Source organism: Hypanus sabinus, chromosome 2, assembly GCF_030144855.1.
Source record: "Hypanus sabinus isolate sHypSab1 chromosome 2, sHypSab1.hap1, whole genome shotgun sequence".
Classification (NCBI taxonomy): Eukaryota; Metazoa; Chordata; class Chondrichthyes; order Myliobatiformes; family Dasyatidae; genus Hypanus; species Hypanus sabinus.
Window position 1 is genome coordinate 30,835,388 of NC_082707.1, and position 21,423 is coordinate 30,856,810.

Here is a 21,423-nt window from a genome sequence, read left to right on the forward strand (position 1 = left end):
GGCTTTTCCCCTTGCTGGTGAAGCAGACTTGGCGCCCTCTTTGGGACCAGCCTCTATGCCGGCGCGTGCCACTTTGTGAGCCGGTTCGAGTGCACTGGGAAGTGGGTCACCACAGTAGTGTCATAAAAACAGTTATTCCATTCACATATAACCAGTAACAAGTTACTTAAATGAAGAATGCTTAATCAAACAATATACTTACAATATTATTCAAATGCTGTATTACGGAAATATTAAATCCACGGCTTCTCCTCTGGGTACTTGTCTCCAGTGTTTGCTCGGTGGAAGATAAACTGATTACATTCATCTGTCATTGCTCTCATGTGTGATGAGGACTGCTGCTCGCTTCCATGCACCACCAATCTACAGGCCATGACACTCACGGTTTGGGCTATTTTTTTGTTGTAACTGTACGTTTTACAACTATCGTAATTTTATATGCTATATGTGCTGTGTGTGACTGTTGGTACAGTGGCTTGCACTTTGGTTTGGCTGTATTCATGTGAATGGTTGAATGACAATTAAGTTTGAAACCAGGTAAGGGGGAAGGTGAATGGGTGATGGGTAGGGGAGGGAGGTAGGATGTTGTGAGAAGCTGGAAGGTTTATTGTCTTTGTGTTGTTACGTATCCCATAACTGGATCACTTACCAGCAAAGATAGAGAGGTCTGTTGAAGTTTGATGACACTATTTTCAAACGTTTTTATTTATAAGGGGGCACAAAAGTAAGGTTAATACAAACATTCAGATAATATACGTCGTCAATACTCAATCTAAAGCGCGGGTATAGTAATAATCATCATTAAGAAATTAGCTCTACTGTTGTCTAGGGGATAATATATTGTCCGTTGGAAATATAAAAGTCACTCAGAAGTCTGCAGGATTCAGTCTTTTGGGAATCGCTGGGTTTCACGTGTTGGAGAGAGAGAGAGATTGGTGAGGAAAGGAAAACTTGCCCGGATCTTTATGAAGCCAATCCGTTGAACCAGGGGAGCGGGCTCCCCCACCCCCGCCCAATGTTAGTTAAAAGCGGTTTTCCGTGATTCCAGCATTAGACTCCAGATTTGGAATCTAACGCACGTGGCTTCCTTCAAAATGGCTTCCCGCTACAACGGGATCGCTATCGTGTCTTCTTGGTGCGTCTGAAGGGGTTGTCCCCCCAAGACCCTCCTTTACACTTCCTCACGGGGTCGCAGGTGTCAATCAGGTTGAGATGATGCAATCTCTCTCTCAACCAGCCCACTTTGCTCGAGGGCTTTACACGTGGTCTCCATGAGACAATATCGCCTTGTTTTGCATCCCGGTGGAACGCGGGATTCGGCACGTCTCTCTCTCTCTCCCACTTCCTGGGTCTATTGACTCCCCCTCAACTAGTGTTCTTGCGATTCTCACAAAGGAGGGGGCTGCGGACATAACAGTGTTCAGCTGTGTGAGGCAAACAAGATTCTTTCCAGAAGGTCTGCTGTGTGAATAAAGATTTTTAGCTCCCTCAGTCTCCGTTTGGCTCAGTTGAGTCAGTCACAGCAGTGTTTTCTATGAACACGGTTAGAGTGTCTTATTCTCCATAGAACCATGGAACATTTCAGCACAGAAACAAGGCCTTTTGGCCCTTCTTGGCTGTGCTGAACCATTTTTCTGCCTTCTCCCACTGACCTGCACCTGGACCATATCCCTCCATACACCTCTCAACCATGTACCTGTCCAAGTTTTTCTTAAATGTTAAAATTGAGTCCACATTTACCACTTCATCTGGCAGCTCATTCCACACTCCCACCACTCTCTGTGTGAAGAAGCTCCCCCTAATGTTCCCTTTAAACTTTTCCCCCTTCATCCTTAACCCATGTCCTCTGGTTTTTTTTCTCCCCTAGCCTCAGTGAAAAAAGCCTGCTTGCATTCACTCTATGTATACCCATCATAGTTTTATATACCTCTATCAAGACTCCAGGGAATAAAGTCCTAACCTATTCAACCTTTCTCTGTAACTCAGTTTCTCAAGTCCCAGCAACAGATCTGAAGCTCAGATCAAAATGGGGAACTACGATATTGTTGGGATAACGGAGACATGGCTGCAAGGGGATCAGGCCTGGGAATTGAGTGTACCAGGGTATACGTGCTATCGTAGAGACAGAAATATAGGAAGAGGGGGTGGGGTGGCCCTGTTGGTGGGGAATGAGATTCAGTCCTTAGCAAGAGGTGACTTGGGAACAGGGGAAGTAGAGTCTGTGTCGATTGAGCTGAGGAACAGTAAGGGTAAAAAGACCCTAATGGGTGTTGTGTACAGGCCCCCAAACAGTAGCATGGATATTGGGTACAAGTTGATTAGGGAGTTAACATTGGCATGTGCTAAAGGTAATGCAGTCGTTATGGGAGATTTCAACATGCAGGTGAACTGGGAGAATCAGGTAGGTGCTGGACCCCAGGATAGGGAGTTTGTGGAGTGTCTAAGGGATGTATTTTTGGAACAGCTTGTGCTTGAGCCAACCAGGAACGAGGCTATTTTGGACTTGGTGATGTGTAACGAACAGGAATTGATAAGTGATCTTGAAGTAAAGGAGCCATTAGGAAGCAGTGATCATAACATGATAAGTTTTTATCTACAATTTGAGAGGGATAAGGGCAGATCAGAGGTGTCAGTGTTGCAATTAAATAAAGGAGACTACGGAGCCATGAGGGAAGAGCTGGCCAAAGTTAAATGGGCGGATGCCCTGGCAGGAAAGACAGTGGATCAGCAGTGGCAGATATTCTTAGGCATAATACAAAAGATGCAAAAGCAGTTCATTCCAATGAGAAGGAAGGATTCAAAGAGGGGGAAGGGGCCACAGTAGTTGACAAAGGAAGTCAGAGATTGTATAGCATTAAAGAAAAAGAAGTATGACAGGGCTAAGATGAGTGGGAATACAAATGATTGGGAAAGTTTTAAGGAACAGCAGATCTTAACTAAAAAAGCAATACGGAGAGAACAAATCAGGTATGAGCTCAGTCTAGCCAGGAATATAAAAGGGGATAGCAAAAGCTTTTTTAGTTATGTGAAGAGAAAGAAGATAGTTAAGAACAATGTTGGCCCCTTGAAGAATGAATTGGGAGAAATTGTTATGGGAAACAGGGAAATGGCAACCGAATTTAATGTGTACTTTAGATCTGTCTTCACCAGGGAGGACACAAGCAATCTCCTAAATGTATGGATGGGACAGGGTCATAAGATATCAGAGGAATTGAGACAGATTGACATTAGGAAAGAAACTGTGATGAGTAGACTGGTAGGACTGAAGGCTAATAAATCCCCGGGTCCAGATGGTCTGCATCTGAGGGTTCTAAAAGAGGTGGCTCAGGAAATTGCGGATGCATTGGTAATCATTTTCCAATGTTCCTTAGATTCAGGATCAGTTCCTGAAGATTGGAGAGTGGCTAATGTTATCCCACTTTTCAAGAAGGGAGGGAAGGAGAAAACGGAGAACTATCGCCCTGTTAGCCTAACGTCAGTCATGGGGAAGATGCTTGAGTCCATTATTAAGGACGAAATAGTGGCACATCTCGATGGCAGAAATAGGATTAGGCCGAGCCAGCATGGATTTACCAAGGGCAAATCATGCTTGACTAATCTGTTGGAGTTTTTTGAGGGTGTAACAAGGATGTTAGACGAGGGTAAGCCAGTGGATGTTGTGTACCTAGATTTTCAGAAGGCATTCGATAAGGTGCCACATAGGAGATTGGTGAGTAAAATCAGAGCTCATGGCATTAGGGGCAGGGTTTCAACATGGATAGAAAACTGGTTGGCAGATAGAAAGCAAAGGGTAGCAGTGAATGGGTGTTTCTCGGACTGGCTGGAGGTGACTAGTGGGGTACCACAGGGCTCTGTATTGGGACCACAGCTCTTTACGATTTATGTCAACGATTTAGATGAGGGCATTGAAAACTATATCAGCAAGTTTGCTGATGATACTAAACTGGGTGGCAGTGTGACATGCGAAGAGGACGTTAGGAGAATACAGGGAGACTTGGATAGGTTGGGTGAATGGGCAGATACTTGGCAGATGTCATTCAATATGAATAAATGTGAAGTTATCCACTTTGGAAGCAGGAACAAGAAGGCAGAGTATTGTCTGAACGGTGTAGAGTTAGGTAAGGGAGAAATGCGAAGAGACCTAGGAGTCCTAGTTCACCAGTCAATGAAGGTGAATGAGCAAGTGCAACAGGCAGTGAAGAGGGCAAATGGAATGTTGGCCTTTGTTACAAGGGGAATTGAGTACAAGAGCAAGGATGTCCTTTTGCATTTGTACAGGGCCCTGGTGAGACCACACCTGGAATATTGTGTACAGTTTTGGTCTCCAGGTTTAAGGAAGGACATTCTGGCAATTGAGGAAGTGCAGCGTAGATTCACTAGGTTGATTCCTGGGATGGCAGGGCTGTCTTACGCAGAGAGATTGGAGAGATTGGGCTTGTACACGCTGGAATTGAGGAGATTGAGAGGGGATCTGATTGAAACGTTTAAGATAATTAAAGGATTTGATAGGATTGAGGCAGGAAATATGTTCCAGATGTTGGGAGAGTCCAGTACCAGAGGGCATGGATTGAGAATAAGAGGTCAGTTATTTAAAACAGAGTTGAGGAAGAGCTTCTTCTCCCAGAGAGTTGTGGAGGTGTGGAATGCACTGCCTCGGAAGATGGTGGAGGCCAATTCTCTGGATGCTTTCAAGAAGGAGCTAGATAGATATCTGATGGATAGGGGAATCAAGGGATATGGGGACAAGGCAGGGACTGGGTATTGATAGTGAATGATCAGCCATGATCTCAGAATGGCGGTGCAGACTCGAGGGGCCGAATGGTCTACTTCTGCACCTATTGTCTCTAACATCCTTGTAAACCTTCTCTGCACCCTTTCAACTTTATTAATATCCTGCCTGTAATTTGATGACCAAAACTGAATTCTTTGCATGTGCTGACTCCTTGCGGCAAGAGTTGTCCTTCCTGGGCTCAGAGGCACTTTAACCAACCCAATAAAGAGGCAGCTATCTCGCTATAGAACATGGAATAGTACAGATCTTTCAACCCTTCAGCCCAAGGTATATGCAACGAGTGCAGTTGTTGATGTGTGGAATTTGGAACCACCAGAAAGTTAAAGGAAATATATACAGTCAATAATTAAAGAAATTACACCCAATATTCCATATTTGATATTAATACCATATTTTGAATTTTAATTTCTATCATGATTTAATGCTTGGCATCATGTACTGATAGTCAACTGCTTCACTTTATTTATGTGTTTGTTCATTTATCTATTCAACATATTTATTTATTTATGTGTTTGTTTGTTGACTACAGCGCAATGTAGGCCCTTCCCCTTTGAGCAATGCTGCGCAGCAATCCCCCAATTTAATGCTAGCCTAATCACAGGGCCAATTAACCCACTATCCGGTTGGTCTTTGGACTATAGGAGGAAACCGGAGCACCCGGAGGAAACCCACACGGTCACGGGGAGTTTGCACGTTCTTGAGGTGCAGAATTGAATTCCGGGTGAAGGGTCTTGTTCCCAAATATTGGCTATTTATTCATTTACATTGACACTGCTCTTCCTCCATCATTTTGTGCGCGTTGCTCAAGACTTCCAGCCTCTGCAGAATATCTTTTGGTGAAAGTTATCATCAGATAAAGAAATTTGTTGAATAGTGGTGACAAAAAAATACTGCAGTGCAAGAAAGAGCTTGTGTTCACTTGGGATTCTTTCAACCTTGTTCCTCAGGATGTAGCAAATGGTGTAATTTTTGCTTTGGCACAGAAGCTTCCTCTGGGAGGGTGGGGATTAGTCAGTGGTGGGAAATGCAAAGGGATGTGAAATGCATTGACAAAATATGATTCATTGTGACTATTCTTGCCATGCATCACATGGCCATTGTGCTACGATAGTTAGACTGTAAAAATTGACAGTTCTTGTATTTTATGATAGGAAGGTCATAATATTGATGCAGAGATATTTAGAATGGGTGAGTTCTTATATTCTAACTCTGGGTCTGAAACCGGTATTGGCCGAACTGTGTGCAGTGGCAAGGATTCAAATACGCTCTAAATTTTCACAATTCCTGTCTACAGGCAATTATTGCTCAACAAGAAAGGTCCAGTTAGCCTAACTTCAGTGGTTGGCAAGATGTTGGAGTCAATTGTTAAGGATGTGGGTTGGAGGCACATGATAAAATAGGCCAAAGTCAGCATAGTTTCCTTAAGAGAAAATCCTACCTGACAAATTTGTTGGAATTCTTTTCAGAAATAACAAGCAGGATAGACAAAGAAAAATCAGTGGATGTTGTGTATGGATTTCAAAAGGCTTTTGCGAAGTTGCTACACATGAGGCTGCTTAGCAAGATAAGAGCCCATGGTATTACAGGAAAGATACTAGCATGGATAGAGCAGTGGTTGATTGTCAGGAAGCAGAGAGTGGGAATAAAAGGATCCTTTTCTGGTTTTACCACCAGTTACTACTGGTGTTCCACAGGGATCGGTGTTGGGACTGCTTCCTTTTCAGATTCAGATGCAGTTTATTATCATTTAGAAACCACAAATGCAATGCAGTTTAAAAATGAGACAACGTTCCTCCAGAATGATATCACAAAAGCATATGACAAAACAGACTGCACCAGAAAATCCACATAACGTTTGGCAATCCCCAATCCAGAGTCCGGAGAGGCTGCTGCGTATTAATATTGCGCTACCATCTTAGCGTGTTCCCCGGAAAGGAGCTCCAAAGCCACCAGACAAAACAAGACCAAAAGCTAAAGCTACAAGACCTGCACAAAACCATATAGTTACAATGGTGCAAACAATAGCATAATTGATTAAGAAAAAACAGACCATGGGCACAGTAAAAATAGTCCAAAGATGTTAAAAGACTATAAGTTTGAAAGAAACCATCACACAGTTTTCACAAGTCCTCAGGGTCAGGGTTAAATTATATGTCACTGATTTGGATAGCAGAATTGATGTCCTGGGGCCAATTTTGTGGACTTAGACAGATTAGAAAAGTGTGCAAAGAAATGGCAGTTGGAATACAGCGTCAGGAATTGTAAGGTCATGCACTTTGGTAGAAGGAATAAAAGCATAAACTATTTTCTAAACAGGGAGAAAGTTCAAAAATCAGAGGTGTAAAGGGACTAGGGAGTCCTTGTGCAGCATTCCCTAAAGGTTATCTTGCAGGTTGAGTTGTGGTGAGGAAGGCAATTGCAATGTTAGTATTCATTTCAAGAGGGCTAGAATATCAAACAAAGATGTAATCCTGAGGCTTTATAAGGTGCTGGTGAGGCCTCACTTGGAGTATTGTGAGCAGTTTTGGGCCCCTTATTTAAGAAAGGATGTGTTGACATTGGAGAGGGTTCAAAGGAAGTTCATGAAAATGATCCCGGTTAATATATGAGGGGCATTTAATGGTTCTGGGCCTGTACTTGCTGGAATTTAAAAGGATGGGGGGTGGTGGGGAGTCCCATTGAAACCTACTGAACATTGAAAGGTCTGGATAGGGTGGATGTGGAGAGGATGTTTCCTATATTGGGGGAGACTAAGTCAACAGGGCACAACTTAGGACAGAGGGATGTCCACTTAGAATGAAGATGAGAAGCAATTTCCTTAGCCAGAGGTTGGTGAATCTGTGGAATTCATTGCCACAGGAGCTGTGGAGGCCAAGTTTTTGAGTGCATTTAAAGAAGAAGTTGAAAGATTTTTAATAAGTCCGGGCATGAAAAGTTACAGGGAGAAGGCAGGAGAATGGGGCTGAGAGGAAAATGGATCACTTATGATCAAATGGTGGAACAGACTCAATGGACCGAATGGCCTAGTTCTGATCCAATGTCTTGTGGTCTAATAATGCAATAATGAATTTCTGCAAACTTTGAACATTTGGATAGTAACCTGCTTGAGACAGAAAACGTAGGCAATTTGTAGCCAGGAGCACAGTTACAAAGTTAGGTTGCGCAGCAGTTGGAATTATAGCTACCAAGGGATCAAATGTTTTAATCATAGGTTAATTCTGATCATTAGAAACCAATTTGATTGATCCAGTAGAATAGTGGTCGCCAACTCGTCGATCGCTATAGACTAGTCGATCTTTGAGACTTTCCTGGTAGATCCCGAAAAAAATGAAAAATAAATACACAAATACTGTTGAGAGCAAACACGAGGAAATCTGCAGACGCTGGAAATTCAAACTTCAATGCTGTTGAGAGATTGTTTCCGGGTTGCGGGGTTTTAGTTCCGTTCTTTCTGCTCAGTGCGCATGTGCATAGCTCCCCTGCACTACACAGTGTACTCAGTGCTCCCCAACCACTGGGCCGTGAGGAAACGATATGAGTCAGCTGCACCTTTCCTCATTCCCTGTCATAGCCACTATTGAACTTGAACCCACGCGAGGTCATCAGTCGCCTAAACACAGTGATACCCTCGCACGGCCGGCGAGAACCGCCGATGTTACCGGCCTGGAGCGTGACCGGCGAGAACTGCCGATGCTACTGGCCCGGAGCGGGGCCGGCGGGAACCGCCGATGCTACTGACCCGGAGCGCGGCCGGCGAGAACCGCCGATGCTACTGGCCCGGAGCGCGGCCGGCGAGAACCGCCGATGCTACTGGCCCGGAGCGCGGCCGGCGAGAACCGCCGATGCTACTGGCCCGGAGCGCAGCCGGCGAGAACCGCCGATGCTACTGGCCCGGAGCGCAGCCGGCGAGAACCGCCGATGCTACTGGCCCGGAGCGCAGCCGGCGAGAACCGCCGATGCTACTGGCCCGGAGCGCAGCCGGCGAGAACCGCCGATGCTACTGGCCCGGAGCGCAGCCGGCGAGAACCGCCGATGCTACTGGCCCGGAGCGCAGCCGGCGAGAACCGCCGATGCTACTGGCCCGGAGCGCAGCCGGCGAGAACCGCCGATGCTACTGGCTGGAGCGCGGCTGGTAGGAAGTGTCGATGCTGCTGGCCCGGAACGCAGACAGATGGGCGCTGCCTCTAAACCTGTTTAGCACACTGAAGGTTCGTGGGGAACCCGATGATAAAATATTCGCAGACGACCTAACTCGGACTCAAGGTTGCGAAAGTAACAGAGCAGCTACCTCGCTGCGATATATTTAAAGTCATCCCTCTAGCCAAACTTTTGTCCGCCGATAGATCCTACAAGGGGGGCAGGCACAGGCCTGTCACACACCTCGCTTGGTCGGTCACTCTCTCTGGACTGTGACTACCAGTGCCCTGGCACGGGGTCCTCTGACCCATGACCAGCCGCATTTGGCCAGGGCGTCTGGCGGCGGGCGGATGGAGGCTGGAGTTTGGGCCGGGAGACTGTCTAATGAGGCAACGAAGCCCTCAAAACTGCTTCGGCACCCTGAGTCCAAGCACCTTGCACTTAAAGATGGACCTGCTGAGTTTTTCCAGAGGGAAAAACATGAGCAGCGCGGGACAGAAGCTAAGTGCCGAGAGCCGTGAAAACTAAATTGCGGGATAGACTGGACATAAGGAACCTGCTTCGAGTATCACTGTATTCCCGTCATGTTTAACACCCCCACTCCCCCGTCGGCCGGTCCGCAAGAACATTATCAATATTAAACTGGTCCACGGTGCAAAAAAAGGTGGGTACCCCGGTGTTTATGCTTCATTTCTATTTCCGGGTTGTGGGGTTTTACTTCCAGTCTTTTCTGTCCCAGTGCGCATGCGTGTAACTAATCGATCTGAGCTCGATCTCGCCTTTCACTAAGGCCAAGGTAGGGGATCCTGGGCTTAAAAAGGTTGGTGACCACTACAGTAGAAGATGCTATCATCTTTAAATTTTGATGATCCAGTGGAAATTGGCTTGACAATAACTTCTTATTGGGCCTATATCACACTTTGGACTTGCCTCTCCTTATCTCACATAGTGACTCTTCCAAATCTCGCCTTTTGTTTTCTTCACTCTTCCTTTGGTAATGATGTCTCCTTTGTTAAATAGTTTGGGTGCCTCACACATTAAAGTTGAGAAGTTTTTTTCTGATAACAGCTGAGTAGGGAGAGCTGAGCTATGGACCACATGGAGTTTGGTCACATTTGCCCTTTAGCATTGCTGGTGATCAGTCCTCATTGAGATGAACTAGAGAAATTTTCAAAGTGATGTGAGGAATGTGTCAGTACCAAGAATGAACTTACAGAGGTACACAAAGCTATGAAGGATCTAGATCGGGTGAAAGCTTGCAGGCTTTTCCTCCTCACGTTGGGTGAGGCTAGAACGAGGAGTCATAGGCTTAAGGTGAAAGGAGAAATATTTAAACTTTATTTTAAAGGGAATTTGAGGAACTGTCCATGAACCCATGGACATTACCTCAGTGTTCTAGATTAGCACTATTTATGTATTTATTTTTGTTGTGATTTATGGAAGTTTGCTAAGGCTACACTATTCGGCTGCCACAACACAACAAATTTCATGACTTACGTCAGTGTGTATAGAGCTGATTCTGATTCTGAAATTCACTCACCTCAACTCTGAACTCTGATTCCACAACCCATGGATGCACTTTCAAGGACTCTACATCTCAGGTTCTCAATATTAATATTTATTTACATATATTTTAATGATTGTTTTTTGTATTTGCATAGTTTGGCATGTTAGCTGGTTGATCGTCTTTGTGTATGTGCAGTTTTCCATTGATTCCATTGTGTTTCATTGCACCTACTGTGAATGCTCACAAGGGTAGTATACTGTGACACATACATACTTTGGTAATAAGCCTACTTTGATTTGATTTAAGAGAGGTATAGAGGGATATGGTCTGGGTACAGCTAGATGGTACTAGGCAGAAAGCCAGGCGGGCATGGTCTAGTTGGTCCTATTTGGCTGGTCTCTGTGTGCCTCTATGACACAGAGTGATTCATTTTCCATCGCTCATAGGTCCAAAGCAATTTCTGAGTCAGAGAGTATTACAGAATAATTTAACAGGCCTACCTGCCTGTTTTGGACCCATGTTGTAGTATGACCCTACCCAAATGCCAATTAAGTATATAATTGTATCTGACTCCACTCTTCCTTTGGCAACCCATTCTAGATATTCACCACCCTATGTGTAAAAAATTGTCCCTCAGACCCTTTAAATTTCTCTCCTCTCACCTTATAGTTTGAGACTCTTCTGCCCTGTGTGAAAGGCTCTGACTCTCTGCCCTGTCTGTGCCCTTTATAATTCTATAAACCTCCATTAGGTCACCCCTCCATCTCTTATGTTCCAATGAGAGTAAGTCCAGTCTCTCCCATTTCTCCTTATGATTAAACTTTTCCATTCCAGCAACATCCTGGTGCATATCTTCTGCAGTCTCTGCATTGCTACCTCGTCCTTTGTGTAATGTGCCAATCAGAACTATAGATAACACGAAGTGCAATCAACGTCGGCAAAACCAGCCCTGTCACTCACCATCCTGACTTGGAAACATGTCGCCGTTCCTTCATTGTCGCTAGGTCAAAATCATGGAATTCCCTCCCTGACACCACTGTGGGTGTACCTTCACCTCAGGGGCTGCAGCGGTTCATGAAGGCAGCTCATCACCACCTTCTCAAGGGCAACTAGGGAAGAGCAATAAACGCTGGTTAGCTGGCGACACCCACATCCTGTAAATGAACAAATTTTTAAAAATCTAACTAATCTTGATCATGCCTAACAAGCCTGATAGAGTTTGAGGAGGTGACCAGGCATATAGATGAGGGTAGTGCAGTGGATGTGATCTACATGGATTTTAGTAAGGCATTTGACAAGGTTCCACATGGTAGGCTTATTCAGAAAGTCAGAAGGCTTGGGATCCAGGGAAGTTTGGCCAGGTGGATTCAGAATTGGCTTGCCTGCAGAAGGCAGAGGGTTGTGGTGGAGGGAGTACATTCAGATTGAAGGGTTGTGACTAGTGGTGTCCCACAAGGATTTGTTCTGGGACCTCTACTTTTTGTGATTTTTATTAACAACCTGGATGTTGGGGTAGAAGGGTGGGTTGGCAAGTTTTCAGATGACACAAAGGTTGGTAGTGTTGTAGATACTGTAGAAGATTGTCAAAGATTGCAGAGAGACATTGATAGGATGCAGAAGTGGGCTGAGAAGTGGCAGATGGAGTTCAACCCAGAGAAGCGTGAGGTGGTACACTTTGGAAGGACAAACTCCAAGGCAGAGTACAAAGTAAATGGCAGGATACTTGGTAGTGTGGAGGAGCAGAGGGATCTGGGGGTACACGTCCACAGATCCCTGAACATTGCCTCACAGGTAGACAGGGTAGTTAATAAAGCTTATGGGGTGTTAGCTTTCATAAGTCGAGGGATAGAGTTTAAGAGTTGCGATGTAATGATGCAGCCATATAAAACTCTAGTTAGGCCACACTTGGAGTACTGCATCAAGTTCTGGTCACCTCAGTATAGGAAGGATGTGGAAGCATTGGAAAGGGTACAGAGGAGATTTACCAGGATGCTGCCTGGTTTAGAGAGTATGGATTATGATCAGAGATTAAGGGAGCTAGGGCTTTACTCTTTGGAGAGAAGGATAATGAGTGGAGACATGATAGAGGTGTACAAGATATTAAGAGGAATAAACAGAGTGGACAGCCAGCGCCTCTTTCCCAGGGCACCACTGCTCAGTACAAGAGGACATGGGTTTAAGGTAAGGGGAGGGAAGTTCAAGGGGGATATTAGAGGAAGGTTTTTCACTCAGAGAGTGGTTGGTGCGTGGAATGCACTGCCTGAGTCAGTGGTGGAGGCAGATACACTAGTGAAGTTTAAGAGACTTCTAGACAGGTATATGGAGGAATTTAAGGTAGGGGGTTATATGGGAGGCAGGGTTTGAGGGTCGGCACAACGTTGTGGGCTGAAGGGCCTGTAATGTGCTGTACTATTCTATTTGCGTAGGTGCAACTCTTATCTTGTGTGTCCCAGCCAGTGAAAACAAGCATACAACATGTGTCCTGACAAAGGGTCTCAGCCTGAAATGTCGACAGCGCTTCTCCCTATAGATGCTGCCTGGCCTGCTGTGTTCTACCAGCAATTTTGTGTGTGTTGTTGTTTGAATTTCCAGCATCTGCAGATTTCCTCATGTTTGCTCATACAACATGTTCCTTCCATTCCCTCTCCATGTCACCACTTTCAAGTCAAGTTTATTGTCATTTCGACCAATGAAACAACATTCCTCCAGGACCATGGTGCTACATTAAACAACACAAAACTACACTAGACTACAGACCTGCACAGGACCACATAAAGTACACAAAACAGTGCAGGGCAGTACAATAATTAATAAACAAGACAATAGGCTTAGTCGAGGACAAATTACAATATTATAATAAATGATGTAGATGTCAGTCTAGGCTCCAAGTATTGAGGAGTCAGCAGGCTATGGATGTGGGCCCTAAGGTTTCTCTGTACATTAGTGCTTCTAAGGTCTCTGACATTTATTTTCTGTTCTCTATATTTACTCCACCAGAATTTGACATTGCAAGGCACATCTCACACTTGTCTGGATTAAATTTCATCTGCCACTGCCCTGCCCACCTTTTCAGCTGATCTATATCTCCTGTATCCTTAAGTAATCTTCTTTGTCATCTGCCATTCTATCAATGTTCATGTCACCTGTAAACTTACTAATCATATCTCAATCAAGTCATATATATATATCTATATTAAAAAATAACAAAGGTCCATCACTGATCTTGATTTTATGCCACATGTTACAGATTTCCAGTCAAAAAATGCCCATCTGCCACCTTCCTTTGCCTTGTTTTTTTACAATAATGGATAATAAGAATTAAAAATTAGACTTCTTCCTGCAACAACACTTGTAATCTTTCAAGGTTCAAACATACATTTAATAAACAGACTTTTTGCAGTTATAAACTAATTGCCTAGTCAAAATAGAAATTTTGCCAATGTCTTTCCTTTAAAATATTTATGCTAATTTCCCTAAGTAGTTGCAAGAAATGTAAATCCTTAGAAAAAGTTTGTATTTCATGGCAGGTGTTAAAGCACCATCTAATAGTAAACATTTTCACTTCAGGGCAGATCTTTAAGCAAGGGAACAACTACCTTTATTAATTAAAGCTCAACTTCAAACACTCTTTCACACAGCTGAAATTTCAGCAAACAATCTTCCTTTCACTGTATTTATTGTTGTGTCCATAATTTAATTATCAAAGGCAACATGAGTGAATCTGCAGATGCTGGAAATAAATAATAACACAAAATGCTGGCAGAACTCAGCAGGCCAGACAGCATCAATGGGAGGAGGTAGTAACGACGTTTCGGGCCGAAACCTTTCATCAGGAGTGAAGTAACATGGGATGGTCTCAATTAAGGGTGAGGACCAATTCCGCGAGGCGAAGAAGAGTGGTGGTTGAAGGTGACTGGCTGGGTCTGGAATCTAGGACCATCCCATGTTACTTCACTCCTGATGAAAGGTTTCGGCCCGAAACGTCGTTACTACCTCCTCCCATTGATGCTGTCTGGCCTGCTGAGTTCTGCCAGCATTTTGTGTTTTTATTTAATTATCAATTACAACTTTGAATATCCTTTTCTACTGCCAGTATCCATTTAATTTTATAGAATTCAGAAGGACAATGGATATTTTTTAATATGGAGCATAGAACATAGAAGATTACAGGAACAGGTTCCTTGGCCCATCATACCAGTACTGAGTACAATGCCAAATTAACTAGTCTCACCAGCCCACTCACGGTCAGTCTTTATACAATTATTCTCTGCCTGTTCATGGATCTGTCTAAATGCTTAAATGTTGCTCTTATACCCTCTGCCCTGGCAATACATTCACTGCCACCACCACTCTCTGTGTAAAAACAAAGTAGTCTCCTTTAAACTTTTCTCCGCTCATCGGAAATCTCTGCTCTCTTGTAAGCTGCAGAGAAAGTGTAGTGCAAGATTGTAATGAAGTAGACCGTGAGGTCAAGAGCCAATCTTATTGTACAAGAGGTCCTTTCAAAAGAGTGATAACAGTGTGAAAGATGCTATCCTTGAGCCTGCAAGTCTGTGCTTTCAGTTTTTTTGTACATCCGGCCCAATGAAAGAGGGGAGAAGAGAGAACATCTAATGTGGGTGAAGTCTTTAACCATGCTGGCTGCTTTACTGAGGCAGTGAGAGGTATAGTCACAGTCTACAGAAGGGAGGCTGATTTCCATGATGTGCTTGCCCACAACTCTGCAGGTTCTTGCAGACACGTGCAGAATAATTGCCGTACTAAACCAATATACATCCACCCAGAAAGATATCAGATATATAAAATCAATATTCTTGGAATACATAAAATATGTAAATTTTCCTACATTGTGCATGACACACTAGTAGAACTGTTTGGTATCTACGTCTGGGCCCTAAATTAATCAAATTGCTATCTTAAATATACAGTACACGTTAACAGCTGATCAGGCAGCATTACTGGGTTTGTTGACATTTTGGTTTGAGACCTTGAGTCAGGCCATTATTGCCGATGTCTATTATTTAAAATATTTACTTGAATTGTCACCAGTCTCGACCCGAAATGTTGCCAGTTCCTTTCCCCTCTCAGATGCTGCTGGACCCACAGAGTTCCTCCAGCAACTTGTTTCGCGTTCCAGGTTCCAGCATCAGCAGGCGCCTGTACTTCCATGCACAGTGCACACGTTACTAATGTCATCACACTGCAAAATAGGGTGGCGAATATAATTGGCATTACTTAAAATTGTGAGAGGAACCACCTGATCCAGTGCTGGTTGCTGCAAAAAGTACTGCAGAACATGTCCAAAATCATGTGTCACATGTTACAGCTGAAAACAGAAATCCTCTCTAATCCTTTTCCTGGGATTAACTCATTAACCTTTCTCTGTACTTTTCTTACAACCAAACAGATTCTAAACCAATCTAAAAGCCACTCTGAGATGGCCTCAAGCTTTGGGGGAGCAGATTTAGGACGGAGATGAGGAGGAGCTGCTTTTCCCAGAGAGTGGTGAATCTGTGGAATTGAATCGAATTGACTTTATTTCTTACATCCTTCACATACATGAGGAGTAAAAATCTTTACGTTACATCTCCATCTAAATGTGCAATATGCATGATGCACCATCACTAACTCTCTGAGATGTGAGGCGAGATATAGGCTTTTATTGGCTGGAAGAAAGAACAATCAGTAATTGATCACCACACTGCATCCTGGAGACTGAGGCCGGGGCGGTGTCTCCAATCGCCTTTATACCGGGGTCTGTGGGAGGAGCCACAGGAGCAGTCAGCGGGGGGGGGGGGGGGCGGGGGAGGAGGGGGGCGTTTCCAGACAGGTATATGTAGTTCACCACAGCACAATCATAGTAAATTATTATAAATAGAACAGTCAATGTAATACAGAATACACTCAAATCAGTCTGATGGAAGAAACTGTTCCAGAGCCTGTTGGTCCTGGCTTTTATGCTGCAGTACCATTTCCCAGATGGTGGCAGCTGGAAAAGGTTGTGGTTGGGGTAATGGGTCCCCAATGATCCTTTGGGCCCTTACACACCTGTCTTTGTAAATGCCCTGAATCATGGGAAGTTCACTTCTACAGATGTGCTGGGCTGTCCACACCACTCTCTGCAGAGTCCTGTGATTAAGGGAGGTACGGTTCCCATAACAGGCAATGATGCAGCAAGTCAGGATGCTCTCAATTGTGCCCCTATAGAAAGGTTTTAGGATTTTGGGGCCCATACCAAACTTCCACAACTGTCTGAGGTGAGAGGCGCTGTGTGTTTTTCACCACACAGCTGGTGTGTACAGACCACGTGAGTCCTCAGTGATGTGTATGCCAAGGAATTTGAAGCTGTTTACCCTCTCAATCCCAGATCCACAGATGTCAATAGGGGTTAGCCCATTTCCATTCCTCCTGTAATCCACAACCAGCTCCTTTGTTTTTGTGACATTGAGGGAGAGGTTGTTTACAGGGTGATGACTTCTTCCCTGTAGGCCACCTCGTTATTGTTTGAGATAAGGCCAAACAATGTTGTTGGCAAATTTAATTAGCAGATTAAAGCTGTGGGTGGCAACACAGTCATGGGTATACAGGGACTAAAGGAGGGGACCACAGTCTGTGTGGATTGGTGATAACATACCCTCCTCGCTGATGATCAACAGTGGTGCACCTCAGGGGTGTGTGCTTAGCCCACTTAGCTCTTTCTATACCCATGACTGTGTGGCTAGGCACAGCTCAAATGCCATCTATAAATTTGCTGACAGTACAACCATTGTTGGCAGAATCTCAGGTGGTGACAAGAGGGCGTACAGGAGTGAGATATGCCAACTAGCGGAGTGGTGCCGCAGCAACAACCTGCCACTTAACGTCAGTAAGACGAAAGAGCTGATTGTGGATTTCAGGAAGGGTAAGACGAAGGAACACATACCAATCCTCATAGAGAGATCAGAAGTGGAGAGAGTGAGCAGTTTCAAGTTCTCTGAGCATCTAATATGGTCCCAACATGTTGATGTAGCTATAAAGAAGGCAAGACAGTGGCAATACTTCATTAGGAGTTTGAAGCGATTTGACTTGCCAACAAATATACTCAAAAACTTCTGTAGATGTACCGTGGAGAGCATTTTGACAGACTGCATCACTGTCTGGTATGGAGGGGCTACTGCACAGGACCGAAAGAAGTTGTAGAAGGTTGTAAATCTAGTCAGCTCCATCTTGGGCACTAGCCTACAGAGTACCCAGGACATCTTTAGGTAACGGTGTCTCAGAAAGGCAGTGTCCATTATTCAGGATCTCCAGAACCCAGGCCATGCCCTTTTCTCACTGTTACCATCAGGTAGGAGGTACAGAGGCCTGAAGGAACACACTCAGCGATTCAGGAACAGCTTCTTCCCCTCTGCCATCTGGTTCCTAAACGGACATTGAACCCTTGGACACTACAGCACTATTTTTAAAATATACAGTATTTCTGATTTTTGCATGTTTTTAATCTATTCAATATATGTAATTGATTGATTTATTTTTTCTCTCTGCTAGATTATGTATTGCATTGAACTGCTGCTGCTAAGTTAACAAATTTCATGTCACATGCCGGTGATAATAAACCTGATTCTGATTTAGTACACAGCCCTGAGGGGCTCCTGTGTTGAGAGTCAGAGGGATGGAGGTGAGGGAGCCCAATCTTACAACCTGTTGGCGATCTGACAGGAAGTCCAGGATCCAGCTGCACAAGGCAGGGTCAAGGCCGACGTCACTGAGCTTCCTGCTGAGCCCGGAGGGAATTATGGTGTTGAATGCTGAACTGTAGTCCAAGAATAGCATTCTCACATAAACATCCTTCTTCTCCAGATGTGCAAGGACGGTGTGTAGAGCTGTGCCTATTGTTGGTAGACGAATTGTAGGGGGTCCAGTTTGGGTGTTAGCAAGCTACGGATGTAGTCCTTGAGCAGCCTGTCAAAGTATTTACTTATTATTGAGGTGAGTGTGACAGGACACCAGTCATTTGGACATGTTTTCTTGGTCTTTTTTGGTAGAGGGACAATGGTGGATAATTTGAAGCAGGAGGGCACTCTAGACTGGGAGAAGGAGAGATTAAAAATGTCTGTAAACCCAACTGTCAATTTGCCAATTGTGCTGCACACATCCTAAGTACTCGCCTAATGAAGCAGTGGAGGCAACCTCAGTAAATAGTTTTTCCTTAGTAGGGAAATTAAGGGTTATGGGGAAAAGGCAGGTAGGTGGTGATGAGTCCATGGACAGATCAGCCATTATCTTATTGAATGGCAGAGCAGACTTGATTGGTCTACTCCTGCTCCTATTTCTTAAGTTCTTATGTTAAAATAATTATCAAAATGCATGACAAAGAGAAAGTCAGAAAATCCATGAGAAAAATTAATGAAAAATTGTTTATAATCAAGAGGAAAGGGAAACAAGTAACAAAATGGACCCATTCTAAAAGTCTTCTCTATTTTATAGGGTTTTCACAGTCAATTTTCTGATCATTGTTGGCGATACCTCACACAAGCAGACAAGGGACAAACCCATGAACATCACCTCACTATTTTGATCACTTTTGCACTGCTTATTCAACTTAATTTTTCAATATGTGTCAACACACACAAAATGCTGGAGGAAGTAAGCATCCATGGAAATGAACAGACAGTCGACATTTTGGACCGACACTCTTCTTCAAGACTGAGAAGGAAGGGGGGAATATGCCAGAATAAAAAGGTGGGGTGGGGGGAGGCGAAAGTTGGCTGGAAGGTGATAGGTGAAGCCAGGTGGGTAGGAAAGATCAAAAGCTGGAGAAGAAGGAATTTGATAGGAGAGCAGAGTGGACCATCGGAGAAAGGGAAGGAGGGGAGAACCCAGGGGGAAGTAGTGGGCAGGTGAGAAGAGGTAAAAGTTCAGAGTGGGGAATAGAGGAAGAGGGGCATAATTTGTTTACTGGAAGGAAAAATCAATATTCATGCCACCGGGTTTTACTATATATTTCTTATTGTAATTTATAGTTATTTTTTATGTATTGCACTGTACTGCTGCTACAAAAACAACAAATTGCATGGCATGTGTCAGTGATATTAAACCCGATTCTGATGTTTTACCGTGTGCAAATATTGCTGCTACAGTCATGTGATCCCTTGCCTTTCTTGCTGCATTTCACGGATAAATCAACTGTTCCTTGTTCCACCGACAATGTTGTTTTTAGCAGCTCTTGCCTTTGTGTTGCAATTTTCTTTCAGATTCCTGAGAGCCCCACAAGCCTTTAATGTAAACAAAATTCTTTGCTAAAGTCCAGCAAATCCTTTAAAGAACCTGACTGTCACATTCATTAACTTTCTGTTTATACAGCACAATCTATATTTGTTTTTATTCTCCTTTCCTCTCCATTACAAACTAATTTCATTTATTTTCGGATCCCTTTCTTTGCTGTGCATTTGATAAATATTTTTATGGTAGAAATTAGCATCTGCTATGTTTTACTCCCTCTTGTGACCAACAGGACAATTTTCTACACAGCCTGGGAGCATTTAAAAATCCCCTTCCTTTGAATGCTGATTTTTTTAACAAAAAAAGTGATGGTTACGTCTTTGTAGTTTCACAAAATATTTGAAATTTCTCTAATTATTACAAGTGATTTTCCTGCATCATTTCCCATGAAATGCATAGCTTAATCAAAAGCACAAGAGATTCTGCAGACCCTGGAAATCCAGAGCACCACACACAAAATTCTGGAGGAACTCAGTAGGTCAGGCAGCATCTACAGAGGGGGAGAAAAAAAATCAATGTTCCAGGTCAGGACCCCCAATCAGGACTGGAAACAGAAGGTGGCAGAAGCCTGGAGGAGGAGGAGGAGGAGGAAGAGAATGGGGAAGGAATACAAGCTGACAGGTGAAACTAGGTGAGGGGCAAAGTGGGTGGATGGTGGATGAAAGATGAAGTGAGAAACGGGGTGCAAATAATTAAAGGGCTGAAGAAGCTTAACCAATCATTTGTTGTGCTGTTGTTGTTGCTGCTTGTTTATACATTGGCAGCAGAATGTGTGGTGTCACTTGCAGGCTGTCCCTAACACACCCTGTGTTGATGTTAGTTGGTGGCATTTCTCAGTATGGTTCAATGTATGTGATAAATTAGTAAATTTGAACTACCACATTAAACAGGGTTAAGAAATATTTTCCCTTCCCCACTCCAATCACCCCCGCCCCATTTTCACAACAACTTCGCCATGAATGGGGGAGGTGAAAAGAATCAATAGACAGTAGGTGCAGGAGTAGGCCATTCAGCCCTTCTAGCCAGCACCGCCATTCACTGTGATCATGGCTGTTCCTGCCCTCTCCCCATATCCCTTGACCCCGCTATCTATAAGACCTCTATCTAACTCTCTCTTGAAAGCATCCAGAGACTTGGCCTCCACTGCCTTCTGGGGCAGAGCATTCCACATATCCACCATTCTCTGGGTGAAAAAGTTTTTCCGCATCTCTGTTCTAAATGGCCTACCCCTTATTCTTAAACTGTGGCCTCTAGTTCTGGACTCACCCATCAGCGGGAACATGCTTCCTGCCTTCAGTGTGTCCAATCCCTTAATAATCTTATATGTTTCAATCAGATCCCCTCTCATCCTTCTAAATTCCAGTGCATACAAGCCCAGTCGCTCCAATCTTTCAACATATGACAGTCCCGCCATTCCGGGAATTAACCTTGTGAACCTACACTGCACTCCCTCAATAACAAGAATGTCCTTCCTCAAATTTGGAGACCAAAACTGCACACAGTACTCCAGATGGAGTCTCACCAGGGCCCTGTACAGCTCCAGAAGGACCTCTTTACTCCTATACTCAATTCCTCTTGTTATAAAAGCCCGCATGCCATTAGCTTTCTTCACTGCCTGCTGTACCTGCATGCTTGCTTTCATTGACTGATGTACACGAACACATAGATCTCGTTGTACTTCCCCTTTTCCTAACTTGACTCCATTTAGATAGTAATCTGCCTTCCT

At 44.1% G+C, this 21,423-nt stretch overlaps 1 long non-coding RNA gene across 3 annotated transcripts in view; it reads left to right on the forward strand.

The window, feature by feature from the left end:
- The window catches only part of LOC132407650 (uncharacterized), a 38,745-nt gene that overhangs the window by 11,291 nt on the left and 6,031 nt on the right, over positions 1-21,423 (forward strand). Inside the window, exons 1-2 of one of the 3 annotated variants that reach the window (XR_009516549.1) lie at positions 8,764-9,593; positions 14,549-14,680. The exons of 1 other annotated variant lie outside the window; for it this stretch is intronic. This is a non-coding gene — a long non-coding RNA (uncharacterized LOC132407650). Of the gene's footprint in view, positions 1-8,763; positions 9,594-14,548; positions 14,681-21,423 lie in introns of those variants that run through there. One more of the 3 variants, XR_009516553.1, reaches the window with a different exon arrangement.